The sequence below is a fragment of the Neodiprion virginianus genome, chromosome 3 (assembly GCF_021901495.1).
Source record: "Neodiprion virginianus isolate iyNeoVirg1 chromosome 3, iyNeoVirg1.1, whole genome shotgun sequence".
Taxonomy (NCBI): Eukaryota; Metazoa; Arthropoda; class Insecta; order Hymenoptera; family Diprionidae; genus Neodiprion; species Neodiprion virginianus.
In genome coordinates, this window is record NC_060879.1 from 16,445,285 (window position 1) to 16,472,875 (window position 27,591).

Consider the following 27,591-nt stretch of genomic DNA (forward strand, 5'->3'; position numbering starts at 1 on the left):
AGGATATACATGCGAGGGTTGATTTGTAATACAAAAAATAAAAAAATGGCCTACACACAAAGAAAACAATCCTTCAATCAAGAATTAAAATATTCTTGAATCAAGTGCTAAGTATTCTTCATTGAAGAATATGTGATATTTTTATTAAAAAAATAGCATACTCTTGATCCAAGAAATAAAATACTCTTGAATCAAGAATAGCTTTCTGTGTGTGACATTATTGTGAAAAAGTTATAAATGAAAGGAAAGATATAGAAATATGTAAAAACGTCTGTATAGTTACTCGTTAGTACTGTAGGTTGTCGTTTTCTGTTTCTTACGGGTGGAAACGTCAGTCGTTGTGTTTTGATTTGACCGCAGAAATTCTAGGTTCAATTATTTAACGAGGGTCGCGAATCGGAAGTTGTCGAGCACGTCTGGAATCTACTATTGCGGGCAAAAGGCAGAACTTTACGCTGCAACAATGTCTCCGATAGCACGTCAGGTTTTCAATTCATTAGTGTATTGCGCATTGACCTTGGCAAGTAGATGTCAAATATCACAATCAAATAGTCAGTTAGGTAGATCAGTGTGCGGTAAAAGTCATCGGTAAGTTTGTAATCGTGAGTGGACGAAAGATGGAAAATGATTTTCGGAAGAATATGTTGACAAAACACACATTGAGAAAGGGACGGTAAATAATAATTCGACGAGATTGTTAGGAAAATACGGTGTTCTGAATGAATAAAACGTGCATGTTAGTTAGTCGGTCTGAAAATGAAAACAACCAAATCTACTTAAGCAAACTTGACACCATTCTATTTACCTTAACCACTCCCGCTTATAAGCCGCCAAATTTTTCCAACCCTGGCCCTTTTTCTAACTTTTCCGTAACACTTTCATTATCTTAGTCATAACGAATGACTGATGAACACTTATCAAGGAGTTTTAGATACTTTACTAATATTTTTTCACGAAGAACACACCGAATAACGCTCACAGCTGGCGGTTTGAATTACGGGTTTGCACGTGTTAAATGCAGACTGCTGCTACGGCCGTTAGTTCGTATGACGAGCGGCCTAAGACAGAGATGGCGCTAGGCTATCGCTTTGCGCGGCGAAAATCCGCTGTTTCATGCTTGCAAGTTTTCTTGCAACTCTTAAGTTCGATTTTATTGTTCTTAATCCTAAATTAAAGGTGAAGGATGTATCTGTGCCGTGTATTTCGTAGAACTGTGAAAAAAAAATTAGTTCTTGTTTTATTACAACGGGAAGTTTGCTCGCTTTCAGTGCTTTTTTTACGGCTCTGAAAAGAAAATTTTAATTCGCAAAAATACACGGCACAGATTACTCCTTCGCCTTCGAAATGCTTCTAATAGAAGTTCGATATCTTTATAAATGACGGAGAAAACTTGCATCGCGTGAACGTCTGCAAGCTGCAGTTCTGCCGGGAGTAGGCAACGTCTTTAGCCACTGGACATAGAGTACAGACATTTTTCCTGATAAATATCGAAAATATAACCTTTAACGTGAAGGGCGCAAAAATAAAGATTTCCGAGTTAATAAAAACTTCTAGAACCGGTTCAAATGAATCATTGTTGATTTTACCGTTCTACGATAAAAGAAAAGAAATTAAGCTTAAAGAATTTCGAAGGTTACCACGAAATAAGTCATTGAATCAGGTGGATTAATGGTCAGATCGTCTTTTATTTATTGTAAGTAAAGTAAATATCAAGGAGTATACGTGCAGGAAATATAACGTAAGTATCGGCGTGACCGTTCGCTAAGGCTGTAGAATAAAGACTGCGTGGTCAAGAATTACGCGTAGAATGCGTAAGACAAAGCAACTTATACTGAAGACTTACAGTCCGCATTATCAGCGGTGGACGGTCTCAGGTGACGATCATGAGGAGCTTGGCCTGCTTTGAATGTTCGTCTGGTATTTTCCATGACATATACCTGAGCGCTACGTATCGTCAGTGCGACCGTGCTAGTCACCGTGCTAATCTTCGGGAGTTTGATACCTGCTGTACACATGAGTTTCTTAAACAATGACCGGCTATCACATTACTGTAATTGCACGGTAATTTGTATTAACCGATCAGATTTGGTAACTCAGCTTAAGAAATCATATTCGGGCCCTTAGTGCCATCAGTGCGTCGACAGTAGCGATATCTGGGAATTCGTGTATCTAATTGCATAATATAAATTAATCAGACGTCTGGTCATGCATCAAACCAGTCATTCACCCACATGCACACATACACACACTGCAAAATACAAAGGTCTAGTCTCCACTATTAGCCTGAGGCACTCCGTGATCGGTGATTTATCCTCCCATCTTGGGAAGTCAACCCTTACCTGCCACACCTCTAGAATCGCGTACGTGCCACAGGGTAGCTATATGGAACCTAGCGAGAAAAATTGTTATAAAAATGAGTGAATATTTTTACTTGACAAAGAGAGAGAGAGAGAGAGAGAGAGAGAGAGAGGGAGGGAGGGAGGGAGGGAGGGAGGGAGGGAGGGAGGGAGGGAGGGAGGGAGGGAGGGAGGGAGGGAGGGAGGGAGGGAGGGAGGGAGGGAGGGAGGGAGGGAGGGAGGGAGGGAGGGAGGGAGGGAGGGAGGGAGGGAGGGAGGGAGGGAGGGAGGGAGGGAGGGAGGGAGGGAGGGAGGGAGGGAGGGAGGGAGGGAGGGAGGGAGGGAGGGAGGGAGGGAGGGAGGGAGGGAGGGAGGGAGGGAGGGAGGGAGGGAGGGAGGGAGGGAGGGAGGGAGGGAGGGAGGGAGGGAGGGAGGGAGGGAGGGAGGGAGGGAGGGAGGGAGGGAGGGAGGGAGGGAGGGAGGGAGGGAGGGAGGGAGGGAGGGAGGGAGGGAGGGAGGGAGGGAGGGAGGGAGGGAGGGAGGGAGGGAGACTAGGGATCCAGAAGTCAATGACTAGAGTTCCCGTATAGCCTAAGCATTGTGCGAAATATATCAAGGTGCTTATTGGGTATAGTAACAATATATATTATATAGTATAGTAAATAGGCATTACTATAATAAAAAAAAAAAGTAAAAATAACAAAGAAGGGCGCAAACGAAATTAGTGACTAATAACTAGGCTAGGCTACACACCAATGGTGCTACTTACAAACCTTTATCACGTTTAAATTTACTAAGCAAATGGGCATACAAATGCTGCCTAAAACAAGGGCGTTCGTACATGTTCCTAACGGAGATCGGGAGTTTGTTCCACTTTTCGGCGCACGAGACAAAAAACGAATCACGCAAATAATTTAGACATGCCTTAGGAATTACAAGATCAAGATGCGTCGCGCGCTTCGTTCCAGGACGATCAGGGGCCCTAAACCTGCATCTATTTCCGAGATACGAAGGTTGGCCAGTACGCAAGACGGAAGCCAGGAAGGACATAGCTAGGTACTCAATCCTATAAGCGTATGGTAACAGGTTCAGCTGTATGTATGCGGGAGAAATGTGGCTGCCCTTATTGACACCCGTCACAAAACGTTTAGCGGCATTCATGCTTCTACCAAGTTTCGTTGCAAGCTCACCTGAGATCGAAACATATAGTTCTGCACAATAATCAAAGTAGGGCATTATGAGTGTCCTAACTAGAGTAAGCTTACATGTAAGTGTTAGGGAATGCCCGCATCGACGAAAACGATAAAGAGCAGCCGTACACTTTCTTCTAATTACACCGCATTCAGCTCGAAAAGTTAACGCAGAGTTAAGTGTAACAACCAAAATCTTTAGCGTCTCACTAACGTGTACAACGGTGTTGCTAAGCAGGATGTCAGGTGCAACGACTGAGGAGAGCCTTTTGATAAAGCTGCCCGAACCAAACCAAATTGCACCGGTTTTCGCAGTATTAATGAAAAGTGAGTTGGATCGCGCCCAGTTAGCAACATCAGTCAAGTCCTCATTAACGCGCCGAATGATATCCGGAAAGTCGCTGAAGGAACCATGAAGATAAATGCAGAAGTCATCAGCGTATAGATGGTACGAACAATGCTTAAGTACAGAACCGATGTCGTTGATAAATAACGAAAAGAGTAGCGGGCCCAAGATGGAACCTTGCGGCACACCCGCACTTCTACCTAGTGGTTGAGAACGCTCGCCTAAGGGGGACACCACTACCTGAGTCCGACCCGTCAGATATGAGCAAAAGCAATTACAAGCCGACGCAGAAAATCCCATATTATACAGCTTGTCACAGAGCAACTGAATATTTACTAAGTCAAATGCACGCGAGAAATCAATCGCAACCAATAATGTGACTTTCTGACGGTCGATGGCAACTCTTACATCATCAACTATTTTTAATACTGCAGAATGAGTGCTGTGAAACTTTCGAAAGCCAGATTGATGCGGATCTAGCAAGTCACGTTGAGCGACGAATTCCGTCATTTGTCTGTGGGCAACGGTCTCGAGTATTTTCGAAGTGGCATTTAAAATACTAATAGGTCTAAAGTGTTGCAGCACTTTAGGCATACTTTTCTTAGGGATAGGTCGCACCAGAGCTTTTTTCCAGCTAGATGGAAAAACCCCTGTTTGCAGTGAAGAGGCGAAGATATTCTGCAAAATAGGGATGATAGACATCATGCACTCTCTCAAGAATCGCAGGGGTATACCGTCTGGACCACAAGCGTTAGAACGTGCCGACCGTATAGCATTGCAAACTTCGTCGCTACCAACGTGCCGAAAATAGAACCTATCCTCGTCGCAACCCTCCACCGGTGGCACAACATCATGCTCAACGCTGGCGCTCATAGGGGTACCACTGCCAATAAAATGCCTATTCAGCGAGCCCGGATCGACAGGGAGCTGATCGTTACGATCTGATTTGCCTGACAAGTCCACCTCACTAACATAATCCCAGAATTCTCTGGGCGATTTACACTTTTAAAACTTTTCCCTATGATATCGTGTGATAGCATCACGAATCGCTATTTTAGCACGATTACGCGATTGCTTGCGAATTAGCTTGTCGCTTTCTTTATGATTACGGCTGTAGGTACGGCAAGCTGCGTTTCTTGCTCTTAAAATTTCGCGCAACTCAGGAGTCAGCCACGGCGATGGTCGGTTACCTCGTACAACAAAAGTGCGAGGAGGGGCATGCTTATCGTAGAGATTTGTAATTCTGTCAGAGAAGGTGGCAACCTTTGCATTGATATCCGCCGAGGCAGTGACTGATTGCCAATCTATTGAACATAAGTCCTGATGGAAACGTTCCGCGTTAATATTTTTAAAGCAACGTCGGGTGGTTGTTTTAGGTGCAGGCAAAATACGGTCATAAGTAAAGCAGGCAAGGAGAACTTCGTGTTCAGAGATAACAGGCAGGTAGTGCTGCGAATAGAAGGCCAGATGCGAGTCGCTGAGTAGACAAAAGTAATCGATGGTAGAAAACGGATTTGCTCCGTGATGGGTTGCATCAAGAGGCAAACGCACAAGATTACACGTTTGCAGCGAATCAGCTAATGTCCTGCGAGGTGAAAGAGAGGAAAACCAATCAATATTGAGGTCACCGATGAGAAAGATATTGTCATAGGCGCCCCCGCAACCAAGCAGCGCATCCTCAACCGTTTCACACCAAAAGCCCGTTTTTGGAGGGTTGTAAACAAGTGCGCAGAGAAACTTGTATGAGCCGAATTGAAGTTCAACGAAGAGATACTCGGGTCTGGTGTCTCTTGCCGTAGATTGTGGCGAAAGAGCAACCACTTTGGCTTTAATTGAGTCGTGAACATACATTGCAACACCTCCTCCGCCCCTAGTCGTCCGATCGTTACGGTACAGATTATAGTGCGGAATCTTATAGCAAGAAGAAAGTTTCTCTGGCTTTAGGAATGATTCACTGATCCCCATGACATGCATGCCATATTCTAACATAAAATTTTGGACCGCGCCAAATTGCGCTGGAAGAGACTGAGTGTTACAGTGACTAACACAAAGATACCTCGATAGCGCACCATTACTCGCCATAATTGATAAAAGAGATAGCGCGGTCAATTTGTCTACGCAGTACAAGGCATTTGCTTTTATCATAAGCAGAATGGGAGACGTTAGTTGCCTTGGCCGACACGCAGTTACTACAGCTCAGCTTATGTTTAGTTCCACAACTATTTGTTGCATGTGCACCAGCGCAAAAACCGCAACACGCATTATTTTTACATTCTTTAGAAGTATAGCCAAATTTCAAACAGTTATAGCACTGCATCAAAGAGACGTGGTCATGAACACGGCAAGATCGCCAGTTTAAGTATACGCGAGCCTTCGATAACAAGGCTTTACGACGTTCGGGCGACACTTCGATTATACACGAACGGACATTCCTGGAGTTACGCGGCGGGTACATGTAAACTACCTTAACAGAATCAAGTTCACAGTCAGACCGATTCTGGTTGACAATACAATTAACAACATCGGATGCTTCGAGATCAATCGGAACATCGTGCACAGTCAGTCGCGGATTTTTTGTTGCATTCGTTTTTATCTCGAGTTCAGCGTCAGCCGCAGCTAGCTGCTCCCTAATTACATCAACATCAAGCGAGTCGCCCTCAAGTACCATCGTACTACCGTCAGTATAAATCACTCTTCTTACGTTCATATTCAAACGTGCAGGATTAATAATTTTTCTCATAGCCTCATCTGTTGTTTTTGCTGTCAGAAACTTATCTTTTGCTGCCTCGCGAGGACCAATAGTCACAAAGGTAGAGCGCTGAATATTATTCAAGAGCGATAGAGTTATTACTACCATGACGGGCAGGAAGTGCCGCGATATCCGAAAAGGTACGAGCGCGGCCAACGGAGGCGTTACAAATTGTATCGGTAATAGAATCGGTTATTTTCACTATCTTTTCGCACGAGTTCTTTAATGCATTTTCGCAAGAGCCTGACACACCCTCCACTTCGAGCTCACACAAATATGCTGTAGAAATTTTTTGCAATACCACACAAAAAGAATCTATAGCCTCACGCAATTGAGCTTTGACTCCTGCAGCCTTCTCATTTCCCAGCGAAGTAAGCATTGTCATGCGGTGGGATCTTACTTCAGCAAGTAGTGCCTGTACCTCGCTATGCGTTAATAACGATGAAGTTGTCTGTTCGTACGTCTCGTCGTCGTCGTCAACGCTGTCGCCGTCTTTACCGTCGCCCATGATAAGCGTGCAGTAGGTACTGCCACGCTCCCACAGGTGTAACTAGCGTCGTATGTAGCCGTGTCGTTCCCGCGCTTAGAGAGAGTCAGAGAGAGGGGGTAGAGCTCGAGCCAGCGATAAGAGAGAGAGAGAGAGAGAGAGAGAGATGTGATGTGATGTGATGTGTTTATTATGCCCTAGCAAGCTATGGGGCAAATTATAGTAAAAATACAACAGATACAGGATTAACTCAATCTAATATCTCATAGACACAGTTTTGCTTAAATGCTCAAATAGTAAAAAGTAGTAGTAAGGGTAAATAGAGTGAATCGCTTAAAACTAATGGTAAAGACCAAGATCGTAATTAATTATATTCTTGGACGTCCGCTGGCTAAGTGCCAAATTCAACATGAAAGAGATAAGCATGAAGTTGTGATTTGAATATTTCGATAGTTTCAGAGGAGGCAACTAAAGCAGGAAGAGAATGCCATAGATAAGCCGCGAAAAGTCGGAACGAGTTATGAAATGTAGTGGTTCGGTGTATCGGAATACGAAATATTTCAATAGACAACGGATTACGAACAGATCCTCGGACAGAGTTGTCGATAAGTGAGAGAAGTTCGCTTAGATACGCCGGGGAAGTCATAAATAAGATGCGGTAAACTGCTATGGCTAAAAAATAAAGTCGTAGATTTTTGACTGATAACCATTGTAATATTTGTCTGTAGGGAGTAATATGTTCGTCTCGTTTAAGGTTGAATATGAAGCGGATGCAACAGTCAATTAGTCTCTGGAGTTTAGTGTCAAGTTCAACCGTAAGACTGTGATAGACAAGACAACAATAGTCAAGGTGAGGAAAAACCAGAGCTGTAATTAATTTGATACGTAATGCTAATGGTAAAGACTTTTTATGAAATTTGAGTTTGTGAAGAATGGCATGAACCTTCTGGGAGATGAACGACACGTGTTTGCTCCATGACAGGTTCGCTGATAAAAGAACACCCAGATTTCGAACGTCAGATGCGTATGGCAAGAGAGTATTGTTGACTCGAATACGTGGTAGATTCAAGACATTTATACTAGACAAGATGGCATTACTACCCAAGACAAGAACTTTTGATTTGGAGATGTTTAATGTCAGGCCATTACAGTTAGCAAAATCGGTAATTACTTGAGCATCATAAGAAACTTTGGCAATGGTACTATTAAGTTCGGATGGCAGACAGCGTAAGTAAATCTGAGTATCGTCAGCGAAGATCATATGGTCAGTGTAGCGCAGGTTATCCCCTATATCATGTGACGTGGATTTTTCCCGCTCTTCGGTCACTCGGAGCAAATGACCGAGAACTTACCGCGTGCACAATAAAACGGCGTCCGCGAGGTATCCTGGACCTGAAACAATATCGCGAAATTTGTTGGGCGCCTGGCGTGATCAACACGCCTCGAAATCGGTAATGCGCTATACCGCGACCATATACTCGGAGCTCAGTAACGCGGAGAGGGGAGGGGTAACTTTCGGGTAAAGAGAGATACGACACACGTACGCCAACACGTTATTTTACAAAGCAATAATGAAATTAAACAATATATTTTCAGCTAGCGATAATACAAAAATAAAATAAAATAATAATACTGCGAACGTCGTCGTCGCGATTCCAGATACAGAGGCTTAGATATAACCAAAAAAAAGAAAGAAAAAACAACAAAAAAAAAATCAATAGATCTAGAAGACCTTTCCGGCCTACGTGCGCTAGTCGCCGTTTTAATGATAACCGCTAACTTCCAAACTAACAACAAAATAGGACCCGACACGCTGCCCGCGATCGTCCTCTACAGAATGGCGCTAATCGCCAACTTAATACTAAACCCCTCGACGGAAACGGAACCGAATTCTCGGCCGATGCTATCCGCGATCGGCAATGAATCAAACAAAAGAAAAAGAAATAAAATTGCTTATACCTACGGGCGCTGATCGCCAACTTATTACTAACTGATTATACCAAAGGCCAAACGGAAACGAGGCTCGTCGCGTCACCCGTGACTATCCTCTACAAAAGAATTTTCTTGTTAACACGCACCCGAGTTCAGCTTTCTCCGCGACGGCGGGACGCGGTCGCGAATTCGAACACTTCCCGTTAGACTGCTCGCGACCTACACGAGAAATGAGGCTGTATCGGACTAAGTTGACGTGAACCCGTGTAACGGAATTCGGTTACACTCAAATTCGAGACAATAGTGTCTCGGCTCAACCCGTGACTCGACTCGACCTCCTCGATCACTCGAAATTAACGCTACTTCATTACGCGCAACTCAGGCTACGGTCACCAAGCAGATGTATCGGCTAAAGCATCTCGAGTACTGTCGTTAACGCCAATCCTCAATGGCTATCCGTTTCTCGGCAAGCCTTTATTAATTATCTCTCGAAATTCTCTCGCAAGAAGGTTAGCAGCGCTTACCGCTCCATATCCAGGACACGAATTCGCCAACTCCCTCGTGATCCTTGGCGGCCATTCTCCCTCGCAATTACTAACTTCTGCCCAACACACTCGCACCCCGAATCTATATCGCAACACTACTACTCTGATCAGTCGCCAGAACTCGAGTGATCTCCGATGGTCGATCGGCCGCAACGCCGATCTTATCACGCTAATCCCCCGTGACGTCATCACCCTAAGAATGCGCAACAATCGATCTGTCATCGATTTTGGGGATCGCGCAACTTGCCGCGCACCTGTCGTCGCTACGCGGCGCAGAACTCAAGGCTAGATCGCGATGTCGTCTCCCGCGCAGCTCTACGGGGTCCTGGGGTTGGGCGGGATGGTGCTCCCTCGTCGCTAGCTGGTCTCTCGCGGTTGTCTCGGTTGGGCGTAGGCGGGGTGAGTGGGGAGGCTGCGGCGCGCCGGCCGCCAGCGGGAATCGCGTCCGCCTTGGATTCCGTATAAACGCATGTTTCCAAATAGCCGGATAACAGGAATGAGTAATGGAAAAATTGAAAATAGCAGTAAGGTGAGGGGCAACGGCAGAACAAGCTTTACAGATACTATACTGCGAGATCCCATCGGGTCCAGCACTGAGAGAGGATGATGTTGATCGGTGTAAAAGTTTCAAGACATTCGATAGATATTGTAGATAGAGTGAAAGTATATCTCGTTGTGGGTAAGTCTGTTAATAGCGAGAGAAGTGATTCATTTGACATGGGTGGTGTATCTCTCGAGAGTGAGACGTAGAACGTATTAAGTTGATCGGGGGAGAAAAAATGTTATTGGGGTGATAGACTCGGCTTAGTCAGACCTAAGGATGCTAGTTCTTTCTTTTTTCTTTTAGAGAGGGGGGGAGAGGGGAAGAGGGAAGAGGGGGAGGGGGGGGAAGAGAGGGAGAGAGAGAGAGACAGAGAGAGAGAGAGAGAGGGAGAGGGAGAGGGAGAGGGAGAGGGAGAGGGAGAGGGAGAGGGAGAGGGAGAGGGAGAGGGAGAGGGAGAGGGAGAGGGAGAGGGAGAGGGAGAGGGAGAGGGAGAGGGAGAGGGAGAGGGAGAGGGAGAGGGAGAGGGAGAGGGAGAGGGAGAGGGAGAGGGAGAGGGAGAGGGAGAGGGAGAGGGAGAGGGAGAGGGAGAGGGAGAGGGAGAGGGAGAGGGAGAGGGAGAGGGAGAGGGAGAGGGAGAGGGAGAGGGAGAGGGAGAGGGAGAGGGAGAGGGAGAGGGAGAGGGAGAGGGAGAGGGAGAGGGAGAGGGAGAGGGAGAGGGAGAGGGAGAGGGAGAGGGAGAGGGAGAGGGAGAGAGAGAGAGAGAGAGAGAGAGAGAGAGATGCATTGCAGTACGACCCTCATGGCTCTACTTGGCGCGACCTGCAGTTTATTCAGCTCTGTTTCTCCCATATTATGTCACAGTGTTGCACAGTACTCAAAATGTTGTGCTATAATCGCCATTTGTTTTTTCCGCTTTCATTTTTAGTTTGTTTCCGATCATCCACTGTTCGACTATGTTTAATGACCTAATCGTTGTACGCTTCACTTCTATGCTGTTCAATCCAGTTACATTCCGGGACAATCTCTAGAAACTATACAGTCAATGCACATGTGCCAAATAATTCAATCTCATTGGTCAGTGAAATCGCCCCGCGGCGATCTTTTCGTCTACTGAGCAGGGGGCCAACGTACACAAAATGAGACAAGCCTCAAAAGCTGTAAAACTCTCGCGCATAAAACCGCGGATTGAGGTTACGTTACTGTTTATTTGTCCGTAGCGTGAATTGTGTAAGAAGAATAGTATCGTTCAGCAATACCGTGGCCGATATCGGAAAATATTCAACCGACGTAATAAAGAATTCAACGGAAAAGGAAATATCAAATGATCCAGAAATTCGATGTTTTTCATTGAAAGAAAAAATCTGAAATTCAATGTGAAATGTCATTAACAAGTGCGAGTCTGGACCAAAAGAGTTAGGTAAGTAAAAACAACGTTTATTGTGAACAGATTCTTTATTTACATAAATCTAAAAATGCGTCTCATTAACGATTTATGTTTTGTGCATTTTATTGGAAATTAGTTGCATTCAAAAATACCGAAAGATCCTGTCTGATAGCTTCTAATATTTTCAAGTATGAAATAATTCATTGTCAAAGCGGGACTCAATTTGTCAGGCATTGAAGCATGTGGTTAAATTTCTAATCACGTGATCTTTAACTGTTACAATACTTTAACATGGATTCGTAATATTCGTTTTTTCTCAGCAGGCTCGAAGTTTAAACTTTTATTAACACGAGGAAAATTAGATAGAAGATAACATATATTCTTCAAACGATTAATTATGAAATGAATCAATGATATAAAAGAAAAACCAAATAATCATGAAATGTCTAAATTTAAAGATAGACAACGTCGACGGACAAATTCATATTCAAATACAGAGAAGCTGTAGAACTAGTTGAATTCGACCGTTTACGCTTCTTTCATAACGTAGGGTTATTTTAATGATATATGGATAATATATAACTAAACATAATGCTCGTCAAAAACATCTATCCTCAACGACTATTATTTCTACTACTGGTCGGTTATTGAAGTTATACTTCTTTAGGCGCGTTATGAAAAACTGATAAGAGTGAAATTTCAAGATGCGCGCGCATCACTGTAACACAAAATTGTAACACAAAATTAACAGGATGAAGTTGCCCACTTAACCGAATTCATTAAGTCTCGAAACAAAATGCGCGCGCATCACTGTAACACAAAATTAACAGTATGAAGTTGCCCACTCAACCGAATTCATTAAGTCTCGAAAAATTTGTGAATATTAGTGAAAAAATTGTGCTAAAATACTTTTTCAAGTGCTCCAATATAATTGAGGTTAGTTATCCGTATGTATTATTTATTGATATAAATTAAAATATCATTATTTAATATAATTAATACTAAATATTATTAAATTATCAATGTTGAATATTTATTATTGGTTTTTTAGTATTTACAAAATAAAGAAATAAATTTAATAGATTATTTAAATATAATGTAAGACATCCGTTATTTGTTTTATTGTTTTTTATTACATACTTCTTTTCTTTATCATTGTGTGACAGAAGATTTTGACATGTTGTATATTTTTTAATGATGCCAAAGAAGTATAACTTCTCACGCGCGTACATAAGTACACGCACCCATTTTTTTCATTATACGGTATCTCTTTTTTTAGATTAAATGTTGTTGGAAAGTATGATTCGAATTTTACCATTCCTCTTTAGGACACCACACTTTAACACCGACCACTTGCGCTCTCTACTGGACTACTCGAAACACACTTCTTCTTCCTGTATATTTTTTCCTTTTATAATAAATCTTATCTACTTTTGATATATAAAACGTGTTTCACTGTACTTTATTTATAATCGTTTCCCATCAAATGTAACTTATGTTAATAGTCCAATCCTACGCTACGGATCAGTCGATCCGTAATATTATATACGTTACTTAGCTCTGATTTGAGCTTGCAAAAATATGATTTGGGGGCCGAGCTGCAGACAGGAGAGTATCTCTCTGAACAGCCAAGGTATCTGCAGCTAGGCGCCAAATCTATCCTGCTGAATTTTGCTATGGAACTCTATGAGAAAACCTATATTGATATTCTCAGAAAACAATACTGAATGTTTGACAGTGGCTAGTGAAGCTTGCCACTCGTTTTTGTTTAATAAGACGTTATGAAAAATATTGAATGATGTTGAAGAAGACTACTCGAATTAACTTATCTTTAGTTGCGAAGTTCGGCCAGATTGAGAGCCGTCGGTCGTGTAGGTCGGTGTCCGTAGAATTCTGGAGCAGAGCTTCACCTCGAGATCGGAATGTTTGATGAATCCGAACGATGATTGGGCGCTGAGCTTACTGAATTTACAACGTTACTCTAGTATCGAAAGCTATTGTTTGAAAGAGTCAATTTAATGCAGTCGCGGTTTACGTATATATTGAAAATGATTCTAACGATTATTAATTGAAGATGATAATGTAGGTGGTTATTATTATAAGCACTTAATATTACCTGATTCAGTTTGAATCAGGGCCGAACTTGATTTAATTAAGGAAAATGGAATGGCAAAAAATGTCTATCCGCGAAATAATGAGATTCAGTAAAGAACACTAAAAATTGGAACGTAGAATATAGTGAGTCTTTTTCAGCTAACAGAATAACTGAATGCTCGGTTTTGACGAATTAGCGCGAGGCTTTAGGCCGGTCACAATTAAGATTTTCCAACGCTACTCTTGCTCGAAAGGGCTAATACGGGTAGACGTCCACGCACTCGCGACTTGACAGACGAAAGACATGACTTCTTGGGCCTGAGGGTCCAAGGAGCTGCATTTGCAATAAGTTACAACGGTAATTAGCCAATGAAGTGCGAGGGCGACCACCTGGTGACCAAATCTACACGGTCAGCGTTACTTCGCGCTCTTCGGCGGTGTTCCGACAATTCTCAATCTCATCGCTTACACGTATAAGATGTGGATAAAAAGTATCTTAAGATAATTCGCTTCATCCACACATTTTAACAGATAATCTATTTTAATTTGGTAGTTCCAAAGGTAGTGGCTTATGCTAATTATTCATGATAACTTTGACTTAAAAGAAGAGATATTTCCAGGCTGAGCGCTGCTGATGCTAATTCAGTAGTCTCTTGTCTCAGTTCTTGGTACCAGTTATAAGAAACAAAGTTGAATATTATACTAGGGATCGTTGCTGGTCTCTACGTGACTTTTGGCAGGAGGGGTGGAACTCGCCGGTTTAGGCAATACGATATTTTAATGTTATCTATGGCTGTAGCTTTCGTTACAGCGTTGAAAGGGAATTTGGGAAACACTTCACGTGAGTTCTAGTTATATTTTGATTTCGAGAAAGGTACGCCCGAGCAATACGCTGGACGTAACAGCGGGATATATTACAGATCATAATGGCTGAATATCCCATCATATTACTTTGATCGAGCCAATAGCGATAAGTTTGTTACTTAACCGTTGCTGCCAATTCATTCTACCGAGGAATCATTCTGTGCACCATTTTGATTCAAGCATTATTATTGACCAGCATTGTTTTTCAAACTTTATACCATTTAATTTGGTATCTTATTTTGAAGCTTACTTTTACTCTCTACTTTACTTGGCATTCAGTTCAGATAAATAGTTTTTTAAGTCCTTAATTAGATTGTGAGGTTGAATCTTGCTAGGCAAACTGAATCAATGGGAGCCCGGGGCTAAAAGTTCCGATTTTGGGTAAACATAAAAAATGACTGGCAAAAGTGTTTGCAATTCTTTTGACTGTTGACTAACTTATCGTTAAATGTATTGTATTTTGTGGTTTTAAGCTTATATATGATATATTATCATAGGTTTTTCATATAAAGTTATTTATTTATGGTGAGTTGGAAAGGAACTTCTAACCCCTTCGTGAGGCTAGTTGTTACTGCATTGGGGTAAGTTGTTACTAGGAAGTAATAATTCACTTTCGAATGAATGTTTCAATTTTTGATGATTTAAACACATGAATTTTATTTATAAGTTGTACTTGTTCAGGTAGTGATACTTACAAATATATTAAAAAAAAAAAAAAAACAGTACAGTTCAATAGGTAGATAATTATCTTTGTTTATTACTAAGTCAACAGTCATAAAAACTCTGTATTACGAACCAGATCAACAAAAATAAGCTATATTTATCAGCCTTATCTTCCACATGCTTATATTAATGAGATGAGTGATAAATCTTTATCAATCCTTAACTTATTTTAAATAATCAGCCTTTGACAAACATACAAAATTACAAAAAATCATCACACGACTCATCAGAATCACAGTTTGGGCAAACATATGATGCCTTGCTCATGTTTTTAATACATTTTGAATGAGCCCAGTTTTTGCACAGCAGACACTGGATCCACGTTTCTCCGGACTGTGATTTGGAATATGCATCACATCAAACAATACAATAATATTCCAAGCTGTCTTCCTCATTATCACTCTCAGTATTTTTTTGAAGAACCTTTCGCTTAGCTTGGGCCTTACCCTTTCCTTGAACCTTACGTTTTTCTAAACCTTCACCCTTTCCTTTTCCTTTTCCGTTGATTTTATTCTGTGAATTTTCATTCTCTTTTTTTCTTTTTTTCGACTGCTCTTCGGCTAAAGCATTTTTCTCCGGCGTGTCAGTCAAAACAGCTGATTTTCTAATACGACGCTTGGAATTCCCCTGTCTTGGTGGTGCCTTTGGCAGTGGTCGGACTGCTTCAGGTGAAAAGATTACTGTATTATCAACCGTTTTCTTTCCGTGAAGGTCAACAATGGGATGTTCAACGACTTCAGTTAGAGACGATTGTCCTGCGTTATGAACGTTGGAGGGCCCTGGCTGAGGTTCGTTTTCCTCGACGGTCCGATGCGTTGAATTAGGTAGTTCTCGACTTTCAATTAAAGGGCGATCAGTTACGTAACATTGCGCAAAGTCTTCATCCTTGAATATATTCTTGTTGAGTGGACATATTCCAGTCTTCTTGAAAGCATTAACTATGTTGTTGGGAGTTGCTGCTAGAAGCCAAGCATGTTTAACGATCCCTGGAAGCTCGTAGATGGACATGGTTTTACCAGGATTATTGCGCATCCAATTATCTTGAGCTGTCGCACAATAACTTTTAAACGGCCCATAGACACCGACATCTAAAGGTTGAAGGCGATGCGTGCAATGAGGGGGGAACGAAAGCATTATGACCCCGTTAGCTTTTGCTTTTTCAACAACGTTTATGTCAATATGAGAACAATGATTGTCCAGCAACAACAGGACTGGCTCTGATAGAGTTGGCTTCACATGTTTTACAAAGTGATCCATATATATCATAAACTCTGTTGCTGTCATCCATCCAGAGCTATTGCCCGCTCCAATAGATTCGGGTGGACCGTCTCGGATAAATATGTCTTTAAATTTGAGTCGTGGGAAGACAAACATCGGTGGAATAGTGTTTCCCGATGCACTGACTGCCATTTCAACGGTAACTAATGTGCCGCGTTCAGCCGATACTACGGCTCCTACTTGCTTGATGCCTTTTTGAGCGATTATTTTCTTTGGGTTTTGAACCGTTGTTACACCTGTTTCATCTAAGTTCCAAATTCTGGATGGTGGCAAGTTATATTTGAGCACAGTATCACCGAGCTTATGAAAGAAGTTATCAATGTTCGTCTTATTGAATGAAGTAGCTCGGCTCAAACTTGTTGCTTCGGGAGCCCTTATTGACAGTTTAGGGTTCCTCTTTAAAAAAGCACTTAGCCAATCAGGACCAGACATGCCATTTTTGTGCCAAGTTGATGGAATGTTCTTTACGTCAAATTTCAGCGCACATTCGTAGGCTAATTTTCTTACTTCTTGCGGTTGAAGACCAAAGAAGATCGAGGAGCACTTCAAAAGATAGTCTGATAAACTTTTTTCTTGCTGCTCATCAAAAACCAACCTCACTGGCTTATATCCCACTGTGGCCTTTTCTCCAGCTTTTAGTTTTCTCACAAATCTTGACAAAGTCATATGACATATTTGGAATTCCTTAGCAACTGTTTTTACCTTACAGCCTTCCTTAATAACAGTTTCAGCTGCTTTTTGCATAAGTTCTAGGGAAGTGGTACCCCTCTCCGTCTTTCGTTTGTATGTTCGCATCCTAAAACAAATTAAGAATCGACATAGACTAGCTGTACATTTGCGATGGGGCAAGTTGTTAAAGTAACAACGTGCCCCAAATCACGGTAACAACTAGCCCCGTTCGACACACATGGCATCTTGATACCATTTTGTGTTTATACATGAAAATAGGCGAAAATGCGCTGTTACATAATGTTTTTGAATGTGTATCGATCCATAAAGACGAAACAATCAAAGACACCAACGTTGAATAATCGAAATAGACCAAAAAATAAAGATACGAAAATATTTACTTACTTGGCGCGCGACTGGTCCTACTTTGTAACCACACTGACGGCCGGCGCGAACGCTACTGGAACGGCTGACACAGTGGCGTGATCTGGTGACGAATCGAGGCGCGCTTGAAAAATATCGATATCTCTTTGCATCTTCGAGCTACAGCTGTCGGAACAACTTACCCCCGGAACTTTTAGCCCCGGGCTCCCCTAATTCTAGAATTGTTGAATAACTTCAGTTAAAAATGTCTTTAAATTTAATCTTAGTTAACGGTGTCATCTGGCTAGCTAGTTGCATGATAACTTAGAACCAAATTCAATTTTACACTCTTTATACAGTCCTACGCTAAGACTGAAAGATTATGAATCTCCATTTACCACAATTATTTCTGCATTTCATGTTAGCATTGTCTGGAGTGAAAAAAAAAATCTTAGTTTGAGATTGGAAATAGAATCTGAAACGCAGAAGTTCTTCAGTAGCACGAATTGAAAACCAAGAATTTTATAATGGTTCCTGCAACACAGGGACTCTTTCCAAATATCCTTGTTACAAGGTGACGTTCGGAGGACTATGAACAAGATGTTGTATCGGATTACATTATTTGGAGAAAATCTTCATGAACTTCGTTAAAAATTAGATATTCATTTATTTTGATGGAACAAGGAACACAATCTTGAATCCGATAAGTCAATATCCTAGTAATAATGTTCTGACATTACTCTAAAACATGATTGTCCTTGAAGCTAATTGTGACGTTAAGGCGCATTTCAAGAAAGTTGATTTTCAACTTGTGTCACAGGATGTGATCTAAGTTCCTGAATTCTACGCCTCCGTTTGATTTTCTTTGTTTCGAACCGCACTAACATGAAATAAAGAAATCATTTTAATAAATCTAATATTACTTGAATTTTCAATTTGAGTATTAGGTTCCCTTTATTTATTGAATCGAACATCATTGAAAATTTGCGAAATGAACTCTGATAATCATTGGAAAATTTTCAATGGTGGTAGCAATAATTTATTGATCGGAAAAAATACATTGATTACCGACTATTTGTAAATTTTGTTGAACTATTTTCGAGAAAAAAAAAAGATTCACAGTTCTATTATAGATAGTGAGATATTTAAATTTCTTGAACGCTCAGTTTAATGTCTCATTTTCAAAAGTGATAAAATTCAATATTACCGTCTGAAATCACAAGAGAGTGAGAAAGTTGCTTAATTGTTTGAAAGTGGCGATGATCTTTGTACGTGTGATAAACTGAATAGGCGGATAACAGTGAATATAAGAGATGTAATTATTTTGGCCGTATCACCTGTTGATAGAAAAAAATTTCATTTGTATTTCTAATGTATGAAATAATAAAAGTGATCAAATAAAGTGTTCCTACCTACCTGCTGCGTTTCTTCGAAGCACCCAACATTCAAACGATTTCTCATTTCAGTTGAATAAAGCCAATTTTCAAAGAGCATTAACATCAACTCTCTGAGTCACTACCTGGATTGTTTAAGATTCCAACCTCAAAAATTCGTATGAACTACATCGCCGCCAGAAACAGAGTTTGACAGCTGAAACTCGGAACGGCCAGCCTGCCTCAGCAGCCGATGAAAATCGTGCATGCGCATTGACTGTACAGTTTCAAGAGATTGTCCCGGTATATCACTGTGTCATCAGCAAATATTTTGATACTACACCCCTGTTGACTTAAGTTTACCATATCATTTATATATATATATATATAATAAATAATAGCGGCACTAATTCTGATCCTTGCGATACCCCATTCTCATTGCAAATAATTTCAGACCATGTATCTCTAAATCTCATTTGCTGTGTTCTATTACTTAACTACGTACGAAACCATTCTTATACCTTTTCCCTAATTCTATATTGGTGAAGTTGTTTTAATAATATTTCTGTATCGACTGTTTCAAATGCTCCTTTCAAATCCATAAAGGTAACCCCCACCATTTTTCTCTTCATTGATATTAACTTTCCGTTCATCTATAACAGTTTGGATCACTGTTTCACACAAATATTGTTTTCTAAATTCTGATTGATGCTTTGTTATAATGACGTTATCCTCTAACAATAAGTTTTTCTCAATTTGATTCTTAACTATTAATTCAAGCACCTTGTCATACAGAGGCAACATATCAATTGGTTTGTATTGACTTGCTATCGTGGCCTTATTAATCTTTGGGATCAGTATAATCGTGGATATTTTTCAGCTTCCCGGATAACATCCCTTCTGTAGGGATCCATTTATTATTTCTAAAAATTTCTCTTTTATTGCTCTAAACGCCTTTTTCATAATATCGCTTGATATTCCTTCTTCCGTACCCTTCTTTTTCGGGAGCCCCATCACTATCTTTGATAATTCCTCCATTTCAACATGATTAAAGTTTTCCATTATTCTATCAATGTTTATTCCAACGCCTGTTATGATTCTTCTTCTGTTTGGACTTCCAAATGTATTATATTGTATTGAGTTAACTATAACACTTATACTTTGCACAAAATACATATTAAATTTATCGGCAATATTTCCTCCCGTTGTATCAGTCAACATCTCAAAGTCTATATTCTCTATCTCTTTTACTCGCATTGCTTCTCCTTTAAATAGTTCTTTTAATGTTTTCCACATCCTCATCGCATCTTTCTTATTGTCATCTATCATCTTTTTATAATATTCCTTCTTTTTTTCTCTGATTAGTTTAACTACTGCATTACTTTTTATTTTGAACTGCTGCCATTGATTTTCTGAGCCAGCAGTAATTGCCATTTTATAAGTCTCATCTCTACATTTCGCAGCTACTGTTACTTCTTCCTCTCTCTCTCTTTTTACGTGAGTACTGTCGAATATTTATTATTGAGGATAGGAAACAGGTATAGAAAAATTAAAGTGACACCAATTTCAATCGAACAAAGATCAACGAATATTTTATTCCTTTTTTTCGCTCGTACAACCTTCTGTAAACGACTGACTCTCGTGAACATAGCATCAACCGAAAATTCTCGTGACTCTCACGCATGCGCGCGCTCCGAGCTCTTATTGGCTCAGACGCCCCGAGAATGCCGACGAGCGATTTGCCACGCAGGGCGAACGCACATTAAACTTGTCCAACAAGTACTAACACCTGCTCTCTATTATTGCTCCTAACATTTCGTGCTGGTAGTGCTGTTGTCTGCCTTCGAGCGTCTTTTTGCATATTTCCTTACATGCGCTTTATTAAAACTCTCTAACGGACTCATTCTACGCCTTGGTGCCTCCTCTCTGCTTCTGTTTTTCCTAATTTTCTGATCGGCTTTCAACTGGGAAACACAACCTTTCTGTCCTGGTTTCTCCGTCACGCATGCCCGCTTTGATATCGATGCTCTTCATCGATTATCGATAGTTGCCTCTTTTCTGGACTCTGCCTACGTGTGTTTGTACATCACCGCCCACCTGCTATTACCTGTGGCGATCCTGCTAATCCATCTATCGCCGGGCTCGCATCATCTTTGCTGTTTACGACTGTCGCGCCGTGAGTCAAGCTACAGTCGACCCTATCATGCCGGGAGTATTTAAATATTCCTTCTATAACAAGCTTATAGCCACAGAAGTTAGGCGCTGTAGATCCTGTCGACTTTCTTATCATCTTCGCTATTTTAATGCGAAATTGCGCAAACATAAATCTCTATCTTGTTGCCCCGGGGCGTTAACGGAGGTATTTTCTCGCACCCCAGAGGAGCCACTACCGAGTTCTTTGCCCTTAGACCGCGATGTGCCTCCCGCCGCACCTGTAGTTGTCGATCCCGAATCCAGCTCAACATCTGTTGCCACCGAGATGACCATTTCCGGTTTAACCGTGCGATTGGATGAGCGTTTCGATATGCTCTCAGTGCGCCTTGCTAAGCCCGGCAGACTGAATTGGTTAAGCTCAATGCAAGTGCGGCTCGAGTTGAAGAATTCAATGTATGTCATCGCAAACTTTCGCCAGTGCGTACCAACAACTACGGTAACTTTGCAATTGACGACCTTAATTGTCATTTTGCGGCTATTTTTCGGCGCCCCTCGTCCGCAGCGGAAGTTGCCGAGTGTTTCGCTACCCTTCCGCCTCCTGCGTACAACGATTCTACGTTCTACTTTCAGGATATCTCTCCCATTGCGCTTCTTCGAGCTATCAGTCACTTCTCATCGCAATCGCGTGGTTGATGAATTATGGCTCCGTGACGTTCAACTCGCAGTACCGGTCATCTTGCCTTACCTCCTAGCTGTCCTCAACCAGTCCCTCTCGACTGCCGTATTCACGGAGGCCCGGAAACGAGAACTCGTGCTGCCGTTAGGCAAGGTCAAGTCGCCCTCTTCGCTGTATCAAGTTCAACCGATTTCGAACCTCTGCCTAATATCTAAAGTTTTCGAGCGAGTAGTTCACGAGCAAATTTTATCCTTCATTGAATGTCATCACCGCTCGATTCTCTGCAATCTGGCTTCCGTCTTGGCTACAGCATCATGCACACTCAAACTGCTCTTCTCAGACCCGTTGAGGATGTTCGAAGGGGCACTGCTGAACGTAGTATTACCATCCTTGTCTTTTTCGACTTCTCTAAGGCCTTTGACACGATTCCACATGCAGTTCTACTCAACAAACTTATCATCTTTAATTTTTCGTAGCATGTCATCCGGTGGATTGCCTCATATCTCCAGAGTAGGAAGCAAGCAATCGCGTCTCCAGACGGCCTACTCTTTTTCTGGGCAAATCTCGATCTCGGCGTCAGGGCTCAGTTCTGTGACCGCTGTTGTTCTCCCTGTTTTCTGATGACATCTCTATCGTCCTCAATCACAGTAGCTATCCAGTTTACGCAGACGATTTGCTGGTATATTATCAGTTTCTACCGGACAAGTTTCAGGATGCCGTTGCTCGCGTAAATGAAGATGTCCAGGCTATCCTGGACAAGTCTAAATCTTCGTCTCTCCGCCTTAATGTCGCGAAAACGCATGCGATGATTCTTGATAGTAGTTTCTATATCTCTAGGCTTCAGTTCGATCATTTTCTTGCCGTGCGTCTTGATGGTCTCCCGATTCTGTACGTTGCCAGTGTGTGTGATCATGGAATTATCTTGACTCTAAGCTGTCATGGGTAGCCCAGGTCAACTCTATATTTAACCGCGTACACGGCACGCTCAGGCAGCCATCTGCGTCTCGTAGGCTACTCTCCAAGAATCTGAGCAAAATGTTGGTTACCACCTCAATATTTCCATTGCTCGATTATTGTTGCGTGGCCTTCGCCGATCTTCTATCTGGTCTTGATACTAAACTTCAGCGGCTTTTCAATACCTGTATCCGTTTTGTTTGCGGTGTTCCACGAGAGGCTCACATTACGCCTTATCGTAGGGAGCTCGGCTGGCTTTGAGTCAAGGACCGGAGGCTCTGTTTCCTTCGCTGTCAACTGTTCGTCATCCTACGCTCTGGTCGACCCGTCTATCTGCGTGAACGTTTCGTTGTTCGTGAGTCCAATTCCGCCGCTGTTCGCCCATCACGAGCTCCTGGGAGCGATTTTGTTATTCCGCGCACCCGCACCGACGACACCTTCCGCAATTCATTCGCGGTGGCCGGCATTCTCCACTGGGATACTCTCCCCTTGAAACTCAAAGCCGCGCCCCCGCTTGCCTCATTAAAACATGGCCTATTCTTACACCTGCTAGGCACCGAAGATACCTGTTCCTAGGCTCCCCTACTATCTCTTTTCTCTTGTCTCTTTCCACTTTTCTCTTTCCTTCGTTTTCTCCTCCGGCTCTCGTTTTGCTAGGTAAAGGTTAGGTTAGGTAATATAGTACTGGTAGCTTTAGTTTTTAGTCTCGTACTTTCTTGTATTTTTTGTAATCATGTAAATACTGTCTCTACCCCTGCTCAACCTCGGAGGAATTGAATTTCTTTTTTTTTTTTGTAATACTTAGTAATTGTGCAAGGGCTAATATATATTGTCTAGTATTGCCATATATATAAATAAAAATATCTATCCATCTATCTATCTTCAGAGTACCATTTTTTTCCTTTCCATGCCCTTGGTATCTTAACTATTCTCCTAGGTACATAAGTATCTGGTGCCTTCACTATGTTATCAACAAACATTTTTGCTCTTTGGTTTACCTCTACCTCTTATATTTGTCTTGTTGAACTGCTCAACCTCCTTAAAAATTCCGTCATATCAATTTTATTAGTTTCTTGTCTCATATGCCCTGTATTTATTATTAACTTTCTGATTTCCTAATGCGACTTTTATCCCTGCATGATCCGTTATCTTTGGCTTATGTTCCACCTCTACTTGTGTGTTTCTATTACCAAACAGCAGATCTATAGTAGTTCTACTGTCTTGCGTTATTTTTGTTGGCTTATTAACATATTGTTTCAACCCTAGACTCTGCATTTCTATTATTAATTTTTTTTTGTAGAACGTTTCTACTGCAACATCTATATTGAAGTCACCTATTATCAAATAATCACCTTTTATTGTTAGTTTCTCTGCTATATTTTCGATGTGTCTTACAAAATCAGCATCTGCAGTATTTGGTGAACGACACACGGCCACTATGACCCCTTTGAAGTGTTTGTTCTTGACCTCTATTTCCTTTTTCTTTTCTTTGGCTGTATCACTATAGGTTCTTATTGCTTTGCTAGTTGTGAATCGAAATCCTTCTTGTATCATCTCTTTTACTTCTTTCAATTCTGCCTTCGTTCCTTTCAGCTCCTCCTGGACTATTTCTTAAATTGTCTCCTTCACTTTTTTCGCACATGAGACTTCGCCTTTTAACATTTTTATAGTTTGCACGAACCAATCTATTTTTCTTTCCATGTTCGTCGTGTGACCATGCTTCTCCTGGTCCCAATTTGTTCTACTGAATCCGATCACCCTTCATTAATATTGGCTACAGGACCGTTCTGACATTCTTCAGCATGGAAGTTTTCGAACTGACCCTTGCACTGCACTACCTCATTGTTTCTATCGAGTACTCTATGCGTGCACACACATTCCGGATGGTAAAACCGTTTCTGGCACACCTTGCAACTTGTTACTGTATTTTTTATACCCTTTTTGCACGCTGCGCATCGATATTCGTCATACGCAGGTGTGTTATTCATTGATGTATTATGCAGTACGGTCTGTAACTTACCATTTCGCATTTCTTGAGTATCTGTGAGTTTCACTATTTGCTCGGTGTGTGCTATTGTCGTGCCCCCGTAATAACAACAATGTCGTCGTCGCCTTGATCATGAACCGATATTTTCCAATCGAAAATAGCTTACAGTACCTCGGTGCTGATAGCTATCGGGCACATCGATAGCATGTATTGTTCCCGACACGAAGCCGATTAGTAAAACTTCACTGTAGTCTTTATATTTGTTGGTAACTTTTCCCAGTAAATATTCATATGAATGACGGAGCAAACTTTACGTACGTCCATACTCGAGAGAGAGAAAGAGAGAGAGGGCGGGAGGGAGGGAGGGAGGGAGGGAGGGAGGGAGGGAGGGAGGGAGGGAGGGAGGGAGGGAGGGAGGGAGGGAGGGAGGGAGGGAGGGAGGGAGGGAGGGAGGGAGAGAGAGAGTGAGAGAGAGAGAGAGAGAGAGAGAGAGAGAGAGAGAGAGAGAGAGAGAGAGACAGAGAGAGAGAGAGAGAGAGAGAGAGTATTGATTTCATCGCGGGGTAATACCCCCTAGGCATAATATACATGGCGGTTGGTGAACAATACCAAAATAATATAATATAAAAGAATACAAAAATTTAAATAAAATTAAAAAATTGAAATAGAAATAGACACAAGCCGAATGAAAAGCGTACATACACAGAGGGCAGCCACATTCTGCGCGCATAATACTTCATACAGCATACATCATACAATACATCTGTCGATTTCAATAATTTCACAAACGTCACCCTCGCTGCACACGCTCAGCCTCTTCCGCTCGCAGATATTCTAGCAGGCCAATACGAAACACCGGCAGAGTGGACGCTGATGTCATTGACGGAAGATAAGAGTTCCAAAAGTTAACGCCAACATACGCAAAAGACTTTTGATACGTCACCGTACGAGCCGGTGGTAGGACAAGAGTGTCAGTTCGCGACGGGTCACGACGACGTGATGCATACTGACTTGGCTGAAAACAGTCGAATAGGCCAGGAAGCCCTTCATGTATGGCCTTATAGAAAATGCAACCAATAGTGTACAATCGGCGATCGCGCATGGTGAGCCAGCCGAGCCTTCGTCGAAAGTCAGATATGTGCACAAACCGCGTTTGACGAAAAATATAGCGCACACAATTGTTGAGCGCAAAAGTAATTTTCCTATCTAGGCCTTCAGAAAGGTTAGTGAACACTCCTGCACAGTAGTCACTTATCGGTAGGACTGAAGACGTGACCAGGCGCCTCTCAAGCGCAACATCCACGTCACAGGTTGTCATCCTCAACCGATATAGAGTATACGCGCTACGTTTACACACTTCAGTAATGTGTTCCGTCCATGACAGTGTTCTATCTATTATAACCCCAAGATACCTAAAACTGGTTACAAAATCAATAGGATGACCCCTCAGACTGAGAGGAGGGAGCTGCGTTGCACAGACCACGTTTACATATGTAGAGCTGCCAATAACCATAGCTTTAGTTTTATCTGCATTCAGTCTAACACGGTTCTCTACACTCCATAACCAGATACTCTCAATATCAGCATTAACCAAGGCTAATGTTTTGTTCAATTTAGATGGCATGCAACTGAGATATATCACAAGATCATTTGCGTAAAGCAGATGGCGACATCGCGAGAGGCAATGGGGGAGATCGTTTATGAAAACTGAAAATAGTAACGGTCCGAGAACACTGCCTTGCGGTACACGTGTCAGGAGAGGACATACCCGCGAGGTCGTACCACTAGAATCGCGAACCATTTGCATACGGTCAGATAGGTATGAGTTGAACCACTCAAGTACATTGTCAGATAGTCCGAAAGTTCGCAGCTTCGACAGAAGCAGCGCATGGTTTACCATGTCAAACGCTTTAGAGAAGTCTAAAAACACCACCAAAGTGACTATGCGATCATCAATCGCAATCCTACAGTCATCCACCAAACGCAAGGCGGCTGATTGCGTTCCCATACCCTCACAAAATCCAGTCTGACGTGGATCGAGATAATTACCGCGCGCAAGATGCACCGCGAGTTGATCATATACTATCCGTTCAAGCACTTCAGAGAGCGAGCAGAGAAGCGATATTGGCCTAAAATCTGACGGGCCAGTGGGATCGCGAACCTTCGCTATAGGCACGACAATTGAAGATTTCCACAACAAAGGAACAGATGCCGTTGTTGGTAGAGAGTTCAGAAAATATACAATCAGCGGCATCAGTAGATCTTTTAATGTCTTAAACGCCTGTATCGGAAGGTTATCAGGGCCACATGCACGAGTTGTAATACGTGACAGCGCACTGTTGACACATTTGTTCGTGATCGGTGAGAAGATGAAGGATTCTATCTGCCTCTCGGCAAGGTTCTGTACCACTGGGCAATCATACCGCACAGTCACAGTACTAGACAGGAAGTGTTCATCAAGATCATCGACAGTAATCCCACTAGGTAACGCAGCCGGTGGTTTTTTACACTTGGCAAGACCAAGGTTCTCCATCTCACGCCAAAACGATCGCGCACCACCACAAGTATTGAACCGCTCTTGTATGTAAGTAGTCTTGGCGGCTACTAAAGCACGCTTCACATCTTTACTGTACGCGACATATTCGGCGAAAACTTCCGCACTGCGAGATCTCTTAAAGGACCGGTAACAGGCATTGCGCTTTTTCATCAGACTTCTGATATCTAGCGATATCCAAGGCGCGGGTGATCGCCGCAAAGTAAATTCCCTGACAGGAACAGCACAATCCAGTACCTTATTCATAAGGTTATTGAATATTGACAACCGTTCATCCATTGAGGGCAGCAACGCAAACTGTGAGAAGTCAAACGTAGATTAGGCAGTAGAAGCAGCATCAAAATCAACACGATCTCACGGCCGGTATCGAATAACACGCGCCTCTTGCT

The 27,591-nt window shown here is 42.2% G+C and overlaps 1 protein-coding gene across 2 annotated transcripts in view; it reads left to right on the forward strand.

The window, feature by feature from the left end:
• Nucleotides 1-27,591, forward strand: part of LOC124300718 (GPI inositol-deacylase) — a 239,856-nt gene that overhangs the window by 133,740 nt on the left and 78,525 nt on the right. The window lies entirely within an intron of this gene.